The sequence below is a fragment of the Narcine bancroftii genome, chromosome 8 (assembly GCF_036971445.1).
Source record: "Narcine bancroftii isolate sNarBan1 chromosome 8, sNarBan1.hap1, whole genome shotgun sequence".
Taxonomy (NCBI): domain Eukaryota; kingdom Metazoa; phylum Chordata; class Chondrichthyes; order Torpediniformes; family Narcinidae; genus Narcine; species Narcine bancroftii.
Window position 1 is genome coordinate 16,474,620 of NC_091476.1, and position 21,087 is coordinate 16,495,706.

Below are 21,087 nucleotides of genomic sequence, written 5' to 3' on the forward strand. Positions count from 1 at the left end.
CTCTAGACGCAGAAAAAGCCTTTGACAGAGTAGAGTGGAACTACTTATTTAAAGTATTACAAAAGTTCACTCTACCAGAAAAATATACAAATTGGATTAAAGCATTGTATAATGGACAGTTGGTAAAGGTAGCAGTAAATGGCTATTTATCGAGTCACTTTAAATTAAGTAGGTCAACTAGACAGGGATGTCTACTATCCCCTTCATTGTTCGCCTTAGCAATAGAACCTTTGGCAGAACTGATAAGAACAGAAAATAAAATAAAAAAAGGAGAAATAGTATAAAATCATCTTATTTGCAGATGACATCATAGTATACCTAACAGAACCAGAGGTATCAGTAAAAGAACTACATAAGAAATTGAAGGAATATGGAGAAATATCGGGGTACAAGATCCACGCAAATAAAAGTGAAGTGATGCCAATGGGTAACGCAGACTATACAGAATTTTTTTAAAAATCATCATTTAAATGGCAAGCGCAAGCAATCCAATACCTAGGCATTAGTTTAGATAATAACTTAAGCCACTGTACAAACTAAATTATCAGCCACAAATAAAGAAATTGCAGGAAGACTTAGAACATTGAAAAGAATTACCACTAACGTTGATAGGGAGGGTAAACTGCATTAAAATGTTCCCAAGGATACAATACTTATTTCAATTGTTAACAATTCCTTTAACAGAAAAATTCTTTAATGAACTAAAGAGAATAATAAGAAAATTCTTGTGGAAAGGGAGGAAACCAAGGGTAGCGTTAGATAAATTAGCAGAGAGGTATAATCAATGTGCTTTGCAGTTACCAAATTTTAGAAATTATTATAGAGCTGCACAATTAAGGTATTTATCAGATTTTTACCAAACAAGGGAAAAACCAGACTGGACTAAGATAGAACTGGATAAAATAGGGCAGAAGGTACCAGAACATATACTTTATAAGTGGGATGAAAACTGGTGCAATATAAAAACTCACCAGTACTGCATCATTTACTTAATACGTGGAAGAAGATCCACTTAGAAAGGAAAAATATGAATTATCAAATACCAAAATTATTATTGATGCAAAATCTGCTAATCACTTTTACAACAGACAACCTTTCCTTTAGAGAATAGGAGAGAAAAGGAATCAAAAGAATAGAAAATTGTTTTTTGGGAAATAATTTATTAAAATTTGAACAGTTGAAGTACAAATATGGAATAACTCATGGTACAATGTTTGCAAAGCATCAATTGAAAGCTTATTTAAAGGATAAATTGGGAAACAGCTTGAGATTACCTGAAGGAAGCAGCTTTGAATATGTGATTACAGACACAATGATAATTAAAAGATTTATAACCAACATGTACATTAAGCTGCAAGATAAGGAAAATGAAATAAACTATAAACCTAAGCAGAAGTGGGAAAAGGATCTAAACAAAGATAAAAAATGAAGTACGGGAAAAGTTAAGTTCTGGAACTATGAAAAATACAATAAACACAAGGTTACACATGATACAGTATAATTGGTTACACAGGGTATATATCACTCCTCAAAAATTTTTAAAAAATGGATTCAACATTATCAGATAGATGTTTTCGCTGTAAGAATGAAATGGGAAGAACATTACATGCAACTTGAGCATGTACGAAAGTGAATACGTTTTGGAAAGAACTAAATTGGATACTAAATAAAATTACAAAAAATAACATACCAAAAAAACCAGAGATATTTCTTTTAAGTAACATAAGAAGTAGAGAATTAGGCCTCAAATTGGATAAAGTGCAAAAAAAATTCATTATGATAGCCTTAACGATAGCAAAAAAATGTATAATGTCAACTTGGAAAATGGAAGAGAGCATGAATATGGTACATGGAAATGAATAAATGTATTCCATTGGAAAAAATAACATATAATTTAAAAAATAAAGTCACAATGTTTGAACAGATTTGGGAACCATACATGGAACATATCAGAGAGAGATTGCCAACAACCTCCATCCCTAAAATGAAAATGAAAATGATAAGAAGACAAAACAACTAGATTCAGTGTGTAATAAATAGATGACGCATTTTTCTTGTTTATATTCCTTTGTGTGAAGATATTGTTTTATGGTTTTATTGTATTGTATATGTTAAATATTTATGGGTTTTGGTGGGGGGGTGGGTAGAGGGGAGGGAGGGAAAGGGGGAAAAAAAGGGAGAAAAGACCACTGTAAATTTAATGAGAAACATTTGTACATATTTTGGTTGATATGGTTCATAGTGTGAAAAATAAAAAATTATATATAAAAAAAAGAACTCATTAGGTTTATTTTCTGTTGCTATTTGCAAGGTATCATTTAAAAAAATGGTTTTGCCACACTCTCTACTTTAAGAGACCAGATGGTCGTAAGATTACTCAGGCCTGTTTTCCAAAGACATGCTACAATTGGGCTAAACAAGGTTTCCACTCCCTGTCAGTGTTGCTGTGCTGTGGGATGTGCACAGGGTAATGTCTGGCTTGATATTCTGCACAGTTGAAAGTCGGCCGACAGCCACTGTTCATGGTCATGAAGTGTAGCTAATTTGGACTAAAGACCTCTTTTACCTTTCATATATTTAAGAAATACTCCGCATGTTTATGGAAGGGGACCAAAAAACTGACCAAAAAATCTTCAGCAGATGTAATCAAAATACCTTTCATATTTGATGTACACTAAAGTACAGCAATACTCAAACACACCGCTGCAATCAGACAAATCTGCTGACCTATTTTAAAAACATGAAAGAAATATTAAATTTAACTGCTTTGCTATTTATTTTAAGATGGGAAAAGCTAAGGAAACAGTTATACTGTGTTAAGAAGACAACATTAAAGCCACTAAGACAATAAGTACAATTTTTAACATTAAACTCTTTCAACTGCAAGTTTCACAATAGGCCTTGTCATCATGTCACTTCTCATAAAGAGATTTCCTGCAAACAAAACCTCAAAGTTATCTTCCTCATTCTGAGTTTCCTGCACAGGATTTATGGGTTCGATATGACCAGCCTTCTGTATTTTAGAGAACCAATAATATTGAAGAAGTTGAAAATGTTTGCCTCATTAACCAGTCAGTTGTCTACTTGTCTTCACTGTCGACATATTGAACACAGAAAGTGAAACAGGTGCTGTCTTCTGGTAGGTTTGACTGTTGGCCACAGTCAAAGAGGTATGAACTTAATGGTTATTTCCAAAACATGCTTTTTTTTTAAAAAAATTATGATTGAAAATATAATTGTCAACTAAATGTTTTTAAAATAAATTTAACTGAATGTTAATCTTTCTCTGAAGTAAATGCTTTATGGGGTCAGAGATATAAGTGCTGGACCATGGAAAATTCCCAAGATCAGTATGAGGCATTCCCAAATTTGGAATAATGCAGGCTGGATCCGGAGTAATGTTTCAACAGCAGGCAATCGCCTTAAAATTATGCTTATAAATGAATTTTGTGGTTCACTTAAGATGGAAGTAAGCATTTATTTCATCACAGGTTCACTATAAATGGAAACAAGGAGTAGAGGTTAAGTTTTATCTGCCAAAGAAATTTAACTCAGCCCTTCACAAAATGTACATGAGAGGAAAATGAGTGAAAAGGCAACCAAAGGCTGGTACAGGCAAACTGTTAGTTTGGTTTTATCATTGCAAAATAAAACTTTTATCTTCATTTTAATATTTTAACTAAAAAATAAGAAAACAGATGATTTTTGGAAAAACAAAAATTCATTAATTGTGACACTGATGTCTACAAGATACAGAAGTAGTGACAGGTTTCCTAAACTATGCTAAGCCATGTTATAACACTGAAGTATCTATAACAGTTAAATAGGTATTAGCCATTCCTTCCATTGTAACCTATATTTTCTTCCTTTTGGAAGAGAAATAACAAACTGATGATTCAAATCACACATTAAAAAGATGATAAAAGATCACTGATGAAATTTAAAACACTTCAATGTTTGAGTTGCAATTAGAATTTAAAAGAAAAGAAACGTGCTTGACTGATAGACCAATACATAAAATTTCCATTGCCCACCGCAGAACAAGAGTTTGTAGAATTTGACAGTGTTTCCAGCAGCGTAGGCTGAGAAGTAGAACTATTGCCAGAGTCAATCCTGATCAGCTTCCCTGCTGGATGGAAATCATGGTAATAACTGAATAAGGGTGGCATCCAGCCTGTCACATTTGAATGGCCTGGCAATTCTCACAATTAAGGCTGTAACCTGTACAATGGGTGCTTTTAGATGAGAACCAAACAGCTACACACACCAAAAAAAGAATTGCTGAAGATGTTTGTAGAACTAGGGAGCATCTGTGGAAAAATAAATATTTCAGGTCAAACCAAACCACTAATGTGGAGCTCCATCCCAGTAAGAATGCTGTTTACAGAAAAAAAGAACTGGAAAGCTTCTTGGAATCAAATGATTTTCAGATCTTCAGATGATTTTTGGACTATACCAGAAAAACATTAATACATTTCCTTCGGGGCAGTACTTACTGTAAAGCATGACCAGCCAATGTGATACAGAGTGGTTTTGCATTTGCTATATAGAAACGATATAATTTCTTCATTGTTTTTAATTTATATTATTATCCATGTTTCATATGTATCGTCACATATGATTCCATATTTCTCTTCAGGATTCTTAGTTGCTACATTTTTGCTTCCACGCCTTTTTTTAAACTGATACATTAACTTGATTAATTGGCCAAATTTAATGTGTCTGTGCAAAGATTTACTCAGAATTTTCTCATAATTATATATTTTTTAAAATAATAAAATCTTTTTAAAATCAAAATTTAAACCAATGCCTTAAAGTTTAATAAAAATTCAGAGGCATGTATAAATTTGTAGGCAATCAGATTCCTACGAAGTCATCTGTATGCATCTTGCGCTTATTTTTTTTCTCTCTAAAGTTGGCAGTATGATGTATTTTACATGATTTGTCTGCTTATTTTAGGTGCAAAGGAACCAAAAATGAATTCGCTGTAGCTTGCAATGCAAGTGATCACAGTTTCTACACTGAGTGTATTTGACAAGCTGAATTCAGACACTCAATTCAAAACAGTGTCAGTTTGTCAAATACCCCAAGTGCAGAGCTGAAAAGCAACTCAACAATACTCCAGGGCTGAGCAAAGATTGAAGACACAAGCACACGACTGACAAGGTTCCATTACCTGCATGTGGGTGCATACAAGCATAATTCGAGTGTGAACTAAACATTCTATGTAAATTAGATAATAAGAGTTACATTGAGTTAATATGTTTAAATAGGAAGTCTATTTAAATTGGAGATGGCAAAAGATTGGTAGATTAAAGGGTATCATGGATGGTATAAAGAGATAAAGTTAATGCCGCATGAAGGGTGCAAAAACCCGAGACTAAATAAAAGCTCTCATTGAACCTTTCATCCAGCGCCTACCTTCCACAACCTCTGCTGCACTCAATAATGACCACACTGGATCTGTCCCTTCCCAATGAATGGCCCAAGTGGCTGAGGTAATCCCTGGCTCATCCAGTTTGGGAGAAAATGCCATCTAATATTCTCCAAATATTCTTCCCCATCTGTTGCTATCAACACCACTATGGAGAATGCGCTGGGAAATGAGCATGACAAATAAAAAGGCATTTATGTGTAAAGATTTTAAAAAAGGACATTTATTCCATTGTAGAATTTATAATAGAGAATAGTGAAAATTTAAAATATTTTCAGGGTTTTGTCTCTCAATTATCTGAAATGTAATTGCATTAATCACCTCTTGGATGATGTGAATAAAGTGGCTTTGAATAATCCTGATTATTTTTTTCCACAATCTCTCTTTGTTTAAGGCATTGATTCTCAATGTGCTGTGCAGTGAGTGTATTTAAGTAAATATAACAATCAAATTTTATTCTTCATCTTCTACTGAAGCATTCCCTATCCAACAATATGCAATGAATTATAATAAAGAGCAGGAATTTTGGTTTGATACTCCTTTCTAGCCTCTGGTACCAATTACATTGTGCCATTTGTCTATAGGCAAGTGTAGAAATCGCTTTGCACATGGGATGTTCCATGAACAGCTAATTTGTGCTTCTTAATGATGTTTGTCATAAGATAATCTTCAGTGAGACATCAAAGAACTTCACCACAAGTCTTGTATGGAATCTTTTAACAGCCAGCTGAGGGCACAGACAATCCTTCAATGTGCTTTGCCTGAAAGACAACATCTTTGAAGGTGCAACCCTCCCACAAGAGTTGGCTAAATTCTCAGGATAAATTCTGTCTTGAATCTTTTGATTGAATCCACAGCCTTTTGACTGAGAGAACAAATGTTGCTATAGAGCAAAGGCCATTACCATAAACTGGAACTGGAAACTTTGAGTTAGTCCCACTCATAGCCTGGAGGGGGTAGGCCTAGTTGTCAGAGCAATGAGGTTTTATTTTGTCTGTTGTCATCTGTTAACTTTAAGAGCTGTGATGCTATAACTGATAATTCTGTCTTTAGAAAAGATCCAGCTCAAAGTTCCAAATTTCATCTTAATCTCTTTCTCCTTCTATCCTTTTTTGCTTTGGCCAATCCCTCTGGGTCTAGTTTATGAAATGGCTGATGATGAGGGCAATTCAAAACTCATGGAAACCAGCACAAGTGGGGCAAGAGGTGCTTGATAGAACACTTGCTGAAGCCTAGGGGTCTGGAAGGTAAGGGTGCCTGTCACAACCACTGGTACACCAATGTAACCATTTGTCAATTTGGGCTCGTGTCAGTCCTGAGTCTACCCATCAATCAAGGCTCCAAAATGCCAAACCAAACTCAGGAAACCTGGGGCACTTAGTCTTTTGAAAAGTAACTGGGGCAAACATCACAGAACACCAAAAAGTGCAGTGGCCTGTTTCATGGCTGCCAGAAATACCCAGAAACTCCATGCAAGAAAGCACCTCATCTCCACTGAAGCAGCCGAGCACGCAGTCGCGACTCAGAAGTGATTTAAGGAGCAGGTGTGGTGTTCTCCAACACCCCTGACTGGCAGTGGAGGGAGCAGAGCTGCACAGTAGGAGGCCACTGCCATTTTCTGTACTTAAAACTCACATTTCCTGCATTTTCTCCTTACAAATTAAACTGTTCATCTGATTTAAACAAAGCTTCTTGTAGTTTTCATTGGCAATGCTTTAGCAAATGAGAATTAAAAATATTAAACTTCTAGATATTGCAAAACAAATCCTTATTTTATATGGAATTGCCAGTTATTGTACATTGAATGTTCGTCTGTGAAGCAAGGCATAAGATGACCAGTTCCTTTAAAAGGAATTAACCCAGGCAATTTTGCATAGACAGTACATATATTGCCATAATGTTTCTTAAATTTGTTTTTATCTGTCTAAAACTTTGTAGTTGATATCGCTGCTGTGGTAAGTTTTGGCAAGTTGTATTTGTTAAATTCCACAGGTTATGTCATGGTCAATTAAATTAGTTACTTAGGTTGGCAAAGAAGGGTAGCAGTCTAGAGAAATTACCTGTAAACTGGGTGTGTTTACTTTGGATGAAGCATATAAACGAAAATTGAAACCGAATCTTTAGGAAAGAGCTTCGTGTTTCCTTCAGCTTGCAGCAGTGTGGACCAGCCCATGCTGATTAAATGGATTCACTACTTTATTGACAATAGAGTTGCCAACACTTGTCTTGCAATTAATACAAATATAATTTGAGAGGAAGTACTGGTACTAAACGGAATAAAAATCAGACGAACATTTAATTATCAGACAAAGCAAAATATTTGAGGACTTTGGAAGTCCAAGTGACAATCTGCATCCCTGCGTTCATTCCTCAGGAACGTCCAAAGTGTGTGCTCAGCATTCACTTCAATGCTGAAAGTGAAATGGAACTAAATTGTGTTTTAGTTGTAAAATGCTGTTTGTTAAAGGCAGAACTGAAATCAAAAATAAAAGTGGCTACACATCATGTCTTTCGGAATTTAGTAGAAAACCAGACTGACAGAAAAATCCTCACTATTTAGAAGACAAGTATTGAAATACACAAACGAGTCTGCAGCTGACGTGGACTTTTTACCCCCTCCATAAATCTTCGTCCGCGAAGCCAAGCCAAAGAAGAAAGATTGAAATGAGGTGTTTTTAATTTCCACTCCCTCCCTTATACAATGTGGCCGCTGTTAAATTCCTCACTAGTTATCATTCCCCACTTGTTTATTTTGCCTTTTTTTTTTACAGAGGTGCCAGAGTGGCATTCCAATGAGCATCCCTGGGGGGTGGGGGGGTGCATGGCCCACGAATGCCCCCCTATGATGCCACCCACGAATGAGTATTTTCCCAGCACATACCCGGAGATAAATTTAGAATATGTGAGGGCATTATGCCAAGGGCTAATAAATGGAATAATTTCACTTTATTCTATTCAACGAAGGGTGGGGGCCATGGGGAAGGGGGGCCTTACTAAAACTCAGCCTAGGGCCTGGGTGGTAGTTAATCCACCATTCTGGGTGGTAGTTAATCCACCATTCTGGGTGGTAGTTAATCCACCATTCTGGGTGGTAGTTAATCCACCATTCTGGGTGGTAGTTTGGGTGATGGTGCATTCTGTTCAAGGTTTGTACCGAGTTTATGCCTGCTCCTGACTAACGTTGGACACCAAAAAATGTGGAAGATATCAGAAGCACTCAGGAGGCATCTACAGACAGCAAAACAATGTCCATGTTTCAGGCTTGACCTTTCATCAAATGAAAACTCATCAGCCGGAAATGTTTTCTTCTCCACAAATGCTAGCTGGCCTGATGTGTATTTCAGTATTTTCATATGTTATGCTCATAATGAACATAACTGGAAAATGTGACTGGACATCAAATTAACTTTAGAAAGGGCTCTACTGGGGTGCTCATTAATTAAATCATTGGGCACTACATAGGTTTACTCTCGATTATTAAAAAGTATCTTTTCCTTTCAATCATACTTACAGGGTAAATAGATATTGAACAACATCCAGTTGCTCTAATAAACACAACAGTGCTTTTGCAAAATATCTTAGGAAGTGACGGTGCAATGCTATAAATATTTCTCACTTTTCAGTGGAATTTTGTCAAGGAATGGGGTCATGTTGTTCAGTAATGCAAGCCTGCACACATACTGGGAAGTTTAAAAGTGATGGACGTTAGGAATGGACATCAATGTTCAAGAAACAAAATCAAAATCATTTATGACCATAGTCTGGGAGGCTCCACAATTTTAACCTTATCTTTTTGGAGATAATCCCAGCAAATAAAGTGTTACTTGAGAAGGAAAGAGCAATTCTTCAAATATATGTTTATATACATATATGTTTACATTCAAAATTTCATCTGGAAGGAGTTTTTTTTGACACTTAAACCTTCACTTTCATTGACCTATTAATTTACAAATTTAATTCTTGGTCGGTGATAAAATTGGAATTTTACAATCAATTTCAGCAATTGCAGACTGGGGAAGTACAAGATGAGTTAGAACTCCCACTCCTTTTGCAAACTAACACAGGAAAGTACCGACAGTGTATGTCAAATTATGAGACTAAAACTGGCGAGTTTATAATCCCATCCACCACCAAGAAAATCTTATGTAATACTTTTAACCTTCCAAGGAGCTTTAAGGTGTAGTGATATTGTAAAATATGGAATAATGTGAACAGATTGCTAGATCTGTTACAGAGCATGACTGAAAGAAAGAAGGGAAGAAAATTAGAAAACAGTTGTGCATTCAGAATTTTGCTCACTAATGCAGACTTTCAATTCAATATATTTTGCATATCTACAGTTACACTGCATGTCCAGTTGCAAATCAATGGTCCAACTCTCCAATTTTTAAATCTCATGTTAACACTTTTTTCCCCAAAATGAACTTTATTTCAGAATTAAAAAAAATACAAAGGAAAATAATCCAAAAATCCCTTTACATTCCTTATTTCATATTCCCGAGATCTAATCTGAATTTAAATTGTTTAAAGCAAGACAAAGTATAGGAAAGCTGATGTAATAAATTCAGCAGAAGGAAAAGCTGTGGCTTTCTGCATTCTGTGTAAATTGCTCAATATTTTCAATGACCTAATCCCACTGAAAATTGAGAAGTGTTGAGAGCATTGCAATCATTTCCCAAGATATTTTGCAAAAGCACTGTCGTGTTTATTAGAGCAACTGGACATCATTCAATATTCTGTGTAATTTAAGGGGCTCTTCACAGTTGATGATAACATTTATTTGTAACTTTTTCATTTTGTCAAAGTATGAAGCCTTAAACAGGATAATGCTCTCCCTTCATAATTGAGATAAACTATTTAAGTTAAGATATACCTACAACTAATAGGAAACTAAAATAAATTCCTATTCCCTGAAATGTATATGATTGCATAAGGGTCACATTATTGGACTAGCCAACCAGTTGCTTGCAATTAATAATTTTAGTTAATGTCAGTTCAAATCTCATCATTGGAACCCACTTTTATTCTTTTCAAAATTGAAAATATTACATCTGCTGAGTGAAAATAGCCTTGATGCTGTTGAGTTGGTGTTAAATCCAAACTACTTCACCAGGGAAGTAAGGCTTTTGTCCTAATTCAGTTTGAACCATATTGTTGCGTTGATAAAAGCTCACACTTGACTGGAGGGAGAACTAATGCTTTTATTAGCTTACAACACAGTTAGGGTTCATGGACAGGCTTCAGAGGGGTTCAGGCGGGAAACCAGGGTTATCTACGGGACCCCAGGGGAGGAGCTGGGAGGCAGGACCAGTCGTCAGTGCAGGACACTTCTAGTGAATCCCAGTTCACTCCACATATATGACTCCATTCTGAACCAATACAAGTGATTCTTAATGAAGTGGTCAAATAATCCTTTCCTTTTGTTCAGTGATCAACTGGAAATGAGGAACATACATGCTGAAAGAAAGCATACAGATACAGACCCAGGATAAAAACTACAAAAATGTAAGACTGCTGAAGCACTTTACTGTATGGAATCTTTTACTGCAAGGAAGATCCTGTAATCTGCAGCAGATGGCAGACATGGCAGCATCTTAACAGGAGGGAGCTAGTGTAAAGGCAACAAAATCTCCTGAATGTCTTGAACACTGAACATTCTGTTAGCTCTGAGTGAGTCTGTGGGTGTCATGAGAAATGTACAGACGTGAGGCTCTCTTCTTACTCCCTTGAATAATTTCTTCTTCCTGCCCTTAGATGTCCATGCACCCACTGCCACCACCACCCCCAGCAGCCAGTATTAGTCTAGATGTGGGTGGCCAGTATGATGACATCAGAGAAGTCAGCTCCATTCTCAATCTATGGACAACAAAACATCCAAAATGTAACAACATTGCAGCTGAGGTTCCTGCTGGTAGAATTGGTGGAAAGGGTATGGTGGGGCTGGGTGGAGAGGCTCTGTGTGACATTAGAAAGAGTTCAGGTTCAGGAGCAGGCACCCCAAAAGTGGACAGTTTTCCATGTGCAATCAAACATTTTCTGTCCCTTAGGTGCTGGCAGTATTAATACAATGAGAACTGATTTCATTTCTTATATTTTTTTTCCATTCCTGCCTACTTCCACAGTGAAGACTGAGTTTTAATACCGTGAGTTTCCTCCTGAAGATCACCATGGGAGTACATGCCATTCCTATCACCACCGATCTATCTTCTTCACCACAAATTTCCATATAAACTTCCTTCAAAATTATATTTTGGAAGATAGAATTACATAGGACTAGTTGATAAGAAAGGGCTTTGAGGACTTGAAATGAATCATTTTGACTTTTACCAACATTATTTAAAAAGTAGTATGATCCTGGGTGTTGGGACAAATAGAAGCTATTTTGGGTAGGCTCTCATGGAAAGCAACACAAATGGATAAACCCTGAGCACATATGTTCACAACAAAGAGAAGAAAACAGCTGAGAGCGTTTACCGAGTTTTCCTGCGAGTGCTTCAACCCCTTCAATTGCAATACCTTCCTGTTCTGACTTCACAGTCAAGTTAGAAGAGCCCAGAAAATACATGGTAAATTTCAAAACCTTCATTAAATTTGATGAAATTGAGTGATAGGCAGTTTGGGAAGGATAGTGTCTCTTCTGAGGAGATTGAACACAAGCTGCCTCGCAATTCAATCAAATGCAGAAGGAAAAGTGCCAGTGGTGATTTTGCCATCATTTCATCCCCTCACCTCATTAAAATTACTTCATAATTACAGCCTTTGCAAGTTGTCAGTCTTTTTTTTTTGGAATATTTTATTTAGAATCAACACGTATATAACAATTAGTAAAATCATATATCACATTATTATAAAACATAAATACATGTTGATTTATATAAAAAGGCAAAAAAAAGGAAAAACCTACAAAAAAAAACCTAAACCCTCCCTCCCACAAAAAACTAATTGCTAAAATATAGAATAAACATAATTATATATTGAATTGAATTGCTTCAGAAGATGCTCAAAGATCCAAAACAAACATTCTTCTAAAAAAAATATACATTTTAAGGGAAGACTTCACCACAAAGGAATCATTTATAATTTTAATCCTTTTTTTTTGAACAAAAATACAGAATATTGACCCCTCAAATTAAATGTAATTATTTTCTAAAAAGTTGTCAATCTTCCATTTGAAATTTATTATGGAAAATAATGTTAAATATTCTACTCTCTAATGTGGCTTAAATTAGATTTGTGGAGAACTAGTGATATCCATCGACTTTGATTTGTTAGTCTGCTGAATTCCTACTTTTGGTTTAAACCTTCATGTACCCTCGTCCAGGAAACACATTGCTGTGAATCTCCCCTCCTCGGCATCTAGATTAGTCACTACAGGGTCTGCTTCAAAGTGACAAGATAATGCCAATAGGCAAGTTATAATATTTCATGATTACCAGGTAAGATTAAGCATGCATTTCAAAAAAAAAGTGGATTTGATCAGTAATTTTTTCACCTCTTGTAACCTATTCACTTGTTTTGGCAGCATGTCCTGTTTTTTCATTTGTTGTGAGTTGCATTTCCCGCCGGTCATTACCACAAATATTCGTGTATAATGCATTCCTTGTATAATGCGACTCCCCACTTCTGAGGAGGGAAAAGTTTTACCCCCGTGTATAATACGACCACCCTCCCTTCACCCGCCTGAGTCGCACTGCCATCTCTCCGCCCGCTTGCCCTCCCGAGTCGCGCTGCAGTCTCTCACGAACCCCCCCCCTCACCTGCCTGAGTTGCACTGGCGTCTCTCCGTCCACTTGCCCGCCCAGCTGCCCAAGTCGCGCTGCCATCTCTCATGACCCCCCCCCCTCACCTGCCTGAGTCGCGCTGGCATCTCTCTGGCCCAAGTCGCAAGTTGCAGAAAAAAAAATTTACATTTTACTCCCGTGTATAATGCGACCCCCCTATTTTTGAGGGGGAAAATTTTTGCATTATACTTGAATATTTACGGTACTCCTTCACTGTTCTTTCTTACTCATCTTCAACTGAAAGGACTGTAACCTACAAAAATCTTCCACCTCCAGCAAGTCTCATTGTACTGCCGTTGTTTCTATTATTTCTTCCAGGGCCTAAAAAAAACTGTGGTGGTCTTTTCTAGCTCCTGTAATACATGGGGTCAGCAGGTTATATAAAGACACCATTCCTGAGGACTGCTCATAAAGTAAATCTTCTTTCAATGAAAAACTAATAATATTCCCCAAACTCATAATTTGAAATCTTGAGCCTTGACAGCACCTTGGTGATTGGTTGGCAGAGAGTGACTGGAAAAACCATGAGCTGCTGGAAGAGCTCAATGGGTCGGGGGTGGGGAAGCAGACTGGAGAATGTTAGACTTTACCAGCAAGCGAATTGTGACAAATGTTTGTCTGAATGGAGTCTGGGTAGAGTGACAAGTGGAGTTGATCTGCTAATCAGCACCAATACTACTGGCAGTTTAATAAAAGAAGGTGTGCACCAACGAGAGGTGGCTTAGGGTTCATTATGTTTGATCTTACCTGAAGGAAAGTTTGGATAGGGTTCATTATGTTTGATCTTACCTGAAGGAAAGTTTGGATAGGGTTCATTATGTTTGATCTTAACTGAAGGAAAGTTTAGATAGGGTTCATTATGTTTGATCTTACCTGAAGGAAAGTTTGGATAGGGTTCATTATGTTTGATCTTACCTGAAGGAAAGTTTGGATAGGGTTCATTATGTTTGATCTTACCTGAAGGAAAGTTTGGATAGGGTTCATTATTTTTGATCTTACCTGAAGGAAAGTTTGGATAGGGTTCATTATGTTTGATCTTACCTGAAGGAAAGTTTGGATAGGGTTCATTATGTTTGATCTTACCTGAAGGAAAGTTTGGATAGGGTTCATTACGTTTGATCTTACCTGGAGGAGAGTTTGGATAGGGTTCATTACGTTTGATCTTACCTGAAGGAAAGTTTGGATAGGGTTCATTATGTTTGATCTTACCTGAAGGAAAGTTTGGATAGGGTTCATTATGTTTGATCTTACCTGAAGGAAAGTTTGGATAGGGTTCATTATGTTTGATCTTACCTGAAGGAAAGTTTGGATAGGGTTCATTATGTTTGATCTTACCTGAAGGAAAGTTTGGATAGGGTTCATTACGTTTGATCTTACCTGGAGGAGAGTTTGGAGAAGGCAATGTTTCATGATGATGTGAGTTGATGGAAGCAGGCCATATTGATGTAATCTTGAAGAAGGCTTGCCGGCGGCTGTACTTTGTGAGGAGTTTGAGGAGATTTGATACGTCACCAAAGACTCTTGAAAACTTCTACAGGTGTACCGTGGAGAGCATTCTGGCTAGTTCATCACTGTCTGGTTCGAAGGTGCCAACTCTCAGGACAAGAAAACCTCCAGAGGCTTGTTAGCTTGGCCTATGACATCACGGGAACCAGTCTTCACTCCATCAAGGACATCAACAAGAGGAAGCACCTCAAGAAAGTAGCCTCTATCCTCAAGGATCTCACCACCCAGGCCACGCCGTCTTCATTCTGTTACCAGCAAGAAAAAGGTAGAGGAACCCAAAGACGAGCACTCAATGACACAAGATAGCTTCTTCCCCGCTGCCATAAGATTCCTGAATGAACAATGAATCAAAGACTGCCTTACTTTGACTTTTCATGCACTATTTTTTTTATTTCATTTTTGTAAGGTGGTTTATATGAACGTTTGCACTGTGACGCTGCCACAAAAACAACAAATTTTATGACTTGTTCATGACAATAAATTCTGATTCTGACTGCTGTACCTGAAGAGTACAGGAGAATTTACATAAAGCCAAATTTTCATATGTTCGGCCTTCTATCTCACAATTAAAACCCAGACTTGGTAGTTGGCTTACAATTATTCAAGACAACTCTATTCTTTTCTTAAGTAATAGTTCAGAATATAAGATTTTATAGTTTGGATCAAAACCAGTGATGTTGGGGGAACAAGAGCACATTTTAAAAAAGGTACTGAGCCCACAGCTGTGAAACATGTGCGAGCACACACAGGCTTTGCAACCAGCGCCCAAAAACGCTACGCCATCCTCCTCGCTCCAACCCCTCCTCGCCACCACCCTCTTCTCCTCCCTCCCTCTCCCCTACCTTCTTTCCCTCCATCCTCTCCCCTTCCCCTCTTCTAGACAGTCCTCTTTCCCCCTCCTCTGCCCTTCCTTGAAAGAAACAATGAATGACTTTCCTTTTACACCTCTCCCAACTCCTTCAAGCTGGTGAACAACCATTGGTGTTCCTGTCGAGGGCGGGAACTGAACTGATGGAGGAAACATGAGAGCAAGTTCCCACAAAAGAAAATGACCACACATGAGTGTTTATTACATTGGTCATGGGAAGCCCTGGCATTATCTTACATTGAATGGTCTATCATACAGGGCAAAGCAATCATTCTGCAGATTCCTTGAGCCTGAGGTCTAATGGGTCCAATAACAAACATCCACACAGTGTGCTTGTGCAGCAGGCCAAGGGGACACACAGGAGGGTTCAGAGTTGGGAGCTCCTGTGTCGGCTGAGGGGAGTGTTTGGAGTTGGGCATCGGGAACTCCGGTGACCAGAACTCCAGACACCCAATTCCAAACCCTCCTCTCGGCTTACCTGAACCGTGGGGCTCAATTTGCAATTCAGTTTTTAAATCAAACAAACATTTTACTCACAGCTCTCACTTCTTGGGCTCTCTGTCTCCGATTTACTGTTTGAATATAAATATTGAATTCTTTTCACACCTTGTGTTCGCGGTCATTCACATATGCGCGGCTTGCAATCCATGCCAGCTAATAGCCCAATCAGCAGGGACTGCACACAAGGAGATCAGTGGGGCCTGTTTTTGAACTGTGAGACGACTCAAGAGGTTTGAGGGCTGCGCTTTCAGCTCAGGATTAAGAGTGACGGCAGGTTGAATATTCCATTTTTCGTAGGAGATATTAAATTGAAACACTTTCTGTCCTGTTGCGTGTGCATTAAAAGATTCAGTGTTGTTTAGCAAAGGTAAGCAGAGGGGTTCTTCTGAGGCCATTGTGTGTTCCCTGGCTGTCACCTAAAAAAAGATTTATAGTTTGCTTTTTTATCAGGCCTTGTTGTGCTTTAATAGACCACAACGTTGCTACATTGTAGCTGTGAATCTATTTCAAAAATACTTCACTGGTTATACAGCATTTTAGGTTATAATGGCAAGTGTTGCTTTTCCTATTCTTTGCAAACTAAATGGGGAGAAGACAGGAGATTGGAGCTAAAAGGAGAAAAATCATCAGCGAGGATTTCAATGGCAGAGCAGACTTGATGAGTTGAATGGCCTAATTTTGTTACTAAGTCATGTGGTCTAAATAATGCCTTGCACAATCAGTCTTACCACAAAAATAATTTAATAGTTACACTTAAATACACATACAAAAACGAGTTTTTAATTTGAAGTGCACCAATTATCATATACTTCCTTTTCCTGTCAAATTAACATTTTAATGGATCCAAGAAAATTTCATTTCAGTGTAATTCATATAAAATGTTAACTGCTTCAATGATTTAAAAAAATTATTCATCAAAAAAAAGGCAGTGCTTTTATGGCCTGTTAAAGGAGCCAACAGTGGTTTATTTTAAAATCCTGCATCCATGGGGTCTGGGCCCAAGATGGTGGCGTCTGTGATCATGGGGTTTCAGGCTCCAGGGAAGTAGAGGACCACCCGTGAGAAGAACCAGCATAGGAGATGACTCTACCGGACAGTAACCATGATGGCAGGCCAGTGAGGGGCTCGACTGCTGAAGAACACACAGGTCGTTGGTGATTCGAGGTGAGGAATCAACTCAGGCTGTGGGCTGCTGGCGGCAGTAGTCAAGGGACTAACACCAGGCTGTGAAATGCCGGAGTCTAACTCGAGACTGGCTGAAGGGGCTACCATATATTGGAACCGAAACGCGAGAGGATGTGAAGTGCGCTGAGGTCTTCCCGATCCCATCCGAGGTTTTGATCTAGAGCTCAGGTTGCCAATGCTTTGTGCTGAAGGATGTGTGACTGTAGGAGGTGAATCCACAGACACTCAGTGACTCTGGGGGTGAAACTCTCTTTTGCTTTGCTTTCTCTTACTGTAAGGGGTGCTGGGCAATTTCTGCTGATGGCAAATCTTTGCCCGCCTTCTGGCAGACTAAAGTCTATTTTGTGTAATAGTGCCCCTGTTTTATTACATAATAAAGGAATCTGATAGCTGTGGCATTTTCTGTTGGCTTCAATTCCACTTTGTCAAATATATTTACATTAAAACTTACAACAATGTGTATTGAGGCAGAAGTCATGTTTGGCTTAGAACTAATCTAAAAATGTTATTTCACAATCAACCAACTGTCCCATATTATGAAAATGGCAAACAGTGAAAAAATGTGTAACTCTGCATCAGGAGCAGGTCCATGTCATAATAGTTAGTTTCTGCTATCTGTCCATTGCAGTGTATTCAGAACTTCCTCTTCTAACAAAAAAGTGTTTCAACAAAAAGGGATGTGTGTTCAACTGTTGATATCGATAGCTAAATTTGGAAGTCATGTTGGAAAGTTGGGCAATCCACAAAACAGTTTTATTTCTCCTTCTCAAAGAGGAGATGCCTGAAACTTTACATCAGTGGTTCTCAACCATTTTCTTTCCAGTCACACACCACTTTAAGTAATCCCTATTCCATAGGTGCTCTGATTAGTCAGTGATTGCTTAAGGTGGTATGTGGGTGGAAAGAAAAAAATTTGAAGCCACTGTTTTAATCGTAACTAATTGACTCGATAATGTGCACAGTTTCCTAACTCCAAAGGAAATGGGCCAATGACAATTTTTCTCAAGCAAAATATTTCAGTAACAATTGGGTCTAGAGCAGTGATTAACCCTAACCCAACCTTCCCTTCCCATCCACATACCACCTTAAGCAATCCCTTACTAATCACGGAGCACCTATGGCATGGGGATTGCTTAAAGTGGTACATGTGGAAAGACTAAGGTTGAGAACCACTGATTTACAAGTTTTCTTTTGATGTAAAGGATCTGCAAATTTTCATCTATTACACGGTCTTGGCTTTCAAATTAATCCAAAAGGGTGCCAGATTTATGGTCGTATGGCAGTTTGGTGCCTTGATTAAGTTGGTGAGGCTCCCTGTGCAAATTTAATAAATCCAGCACCATGAGCTTTTATTAAGGAATTTAGTAAACCCAGTGCTTACTTTTAAAGGCTTTTAGACTTGAAAAACTGTGGAAAAATATAAACAGATAATTCCAAAATAAAAGGCTTATGTATTTAGCAGCAAAGTCCTAGAGTTTGTGATCCAGAGGAAATGGCCCCCTGAGATTTATTCTCCTGAGAAAATAGAAATGCAAGATGATGTTTACCAATGATTGTCCAAATCTGTTGGAGGAACTCAGCGAGTTAAGGAGCATCAGTGGACAAAAAAGATTTGTCAACATTTCAGGCTGGAACCCTTAATCAAGACTGCTGTCTCTCTGGGAGCAAAGGAAGGAAGCAACCCCTAAAGAAAGTACAGGTGTCACAGGATACCCATGGTAAGCCTACCTGTCTTTATACAGTATATCAGGTTTCCTTTGAGGCAGTAGCATAGGTGGGACAAAATTAAGTTGAACCCTCGGTAATATCTGAGCCAGGCCAAAGAATGAGGCAGATTGTGAGATAATTTGCATTTGTGATGAGAAGAGGTGATTCTGCTTCTGTTGTTCCAAACAAAATCTGGAATTTGTCCATTCTTTCAACAAGCCATACTCTAACCCTCAGGAAACCAAAATTCAAAAGATTGATCATATTCTACATTGGAGAAAGATGTACATCAAAATATATAATATTCACAGCACAGAAACAGGCCACTCTGCCAAACAAATCCATGATCATGTGAGCCTCCTTCTCCCCTCTCTCTACCAACCCCAATCTGCCTATCCTCTAAGTCTCTCATGTTGATCTAACTTCCATGATCTGTGCATCTCCTCTGCTTGTCATCATATTTTCTACACTATGACCACATTCTGAATAAAATCCTCATGCAATATTTTAATCGGGCATCCAAATAACTTGCATTGTGATGTGTAGTGCTAGAATGCATGTCTTGAATGAAATGCATTCAGAACTGCAGTGGTCTCAGCGAATGAAGAACTTCATTCAGAAGTTCATTCTGAACTCATTCAGAAGTTCAGAACGGCAGTGATCTCAGCGAATGAAGGGCACAGACTGATCCATAGTGATTAACCAGGCAGCACACTGACACCAACCATCATCTAATAGCTGGCACATTTTGAAGGGACAACAGTGGGGAACCCTCTTCTCTAGTTCGATTTTCTTTTGGCTCCTTGGTGACATAATACTATTCAAAGGAAGCAATCAATGGAAATAAGCCTTCAATTTAATCTTGAAATCCTGAAAATGTCCAAGCAAGGCAAATTATTAGTTCTGTACCCGTCGTCTTCAAGAATAGAAGTCTGAAGCAAATACAGGTCATGAAATTAGATAACGTCAAATGCAAAGGCAAATTTTAAACCTGCTGTGTCTGCAAAAAGTGGAAAGATCATACCATGCAGGGATATATGACTGGGACAAGCTGCATCTGTGAAGGCAAAGAGATGGCCAAACCTTCATGTTAAGACCTTGCATTAGGACTGACGTATAGAGGAAAGATGACGAGTATAAAGAAGTGTGTGTGTGAGAGAGAGAGAGATGAGATAAGGGTTGGTAGATGAAAGGTGGAACCATGAGAGATGAGGGTTAATAGGCAGATGAAGCCAGGTGGGGATTGGGGAATGGGAAGGGGGGAGGTTTGAGAGATTCATGACTTAAAATCAACATTTTTTCATCTCATACTCACCCTTGTCTGTGTTTACTGGTATCCCCAAATGTCTCTCCTTTAAAGCTGCAGTAAAATTCCTTCAGGGTCTCATTTCTCCCTATTTCTGCAGCTTCTTCCAGCCTCACAACCTTCTGAGGATTTCACATTGCTATGATTTAGAGCCTGGTGCATCTCCAGTTCCATTGCCCTTAACATTTGTGCCTTCCCTTTCAGATTTCTTGGCCCAAAATTAAGGAATTTTCTTCCTTAATTTCTCTTCATTCTCTTCTGGAAAAACAACTCCTCTGACCGAGCTTTCAATCACCCCGTCAGGGTAGGCAACGTGTCTGGATGAGGACATGGTCATTAAGCTGGAGAGCAGCAGGGATTACAGATGAGGAGTAGTGAGAAGGAATCCCACAGAACTCCCTTCGGAAAGCAAAGGAGAACTTCTTCAGTGTTGGAGTTCTGTGGGATTCTCTCTTCTACCCTTCTTGCTATCTTTTTCTGTCTCAACTTCATTCATTACCCAATTGAGATTCAGTGAAGCCTGGTCAATATAGAGCAGAAATGTGTGCTCATCCTTAACAACTCATCCACGCTGAAAAATGTTGGCTAAGTGCACGGTTTGAACTTCACGGAAGTCAGTTAGACAACCATATAAAAACATTCAACATTGGAAAAGATGTTCTGATTTGAGAGGCAAAGTGGATAACAAATGTCTAATTTCATGCAATAAATGTGCAACTCTGGATTAATGTGTATTGATATATTGATATATATTTTACTGCATAATATTGAGGCCAGTTTTATTGAGATCTGAGCAAAA

At 38.1% G+C, this 21,087-nt stretch overlaps 1 long non-coding RNA gene across 4 annotated transcripts; it reads left to right on the top strand.

Annotated features, from left to right (window-relative positions):
* The first annotated feature begins 2,983 nt into the window (after positions 1-2,983).
* Positions 2,984-14,767, top strand: LOC138740400 (uncharacterized). 4 transcript variants are annotated; one of them, XR_011342888.1, is made up of 4 exons: positions 3,012-3,170; positions 4,960-6,681; positions 10,863-10,939; positions 14,753-14,767. It is a non-coding gene; the product is annotated as an uncharacterized lncRNA (long non-coding RNA). The 4 variants fall into 4 exon arrangements; XR_011342890.1 differs by lacking the exon at positions 14,753-14,767 and adding an exon at positions 12,756-12,770; XR_011342889.1 differs by lacking the exon at positions 14,753-14,767 and adding an exon at positions 11,557-11,571.
* Positions 14,768-21,087: the final 6,320 nt, after the last annotated feature.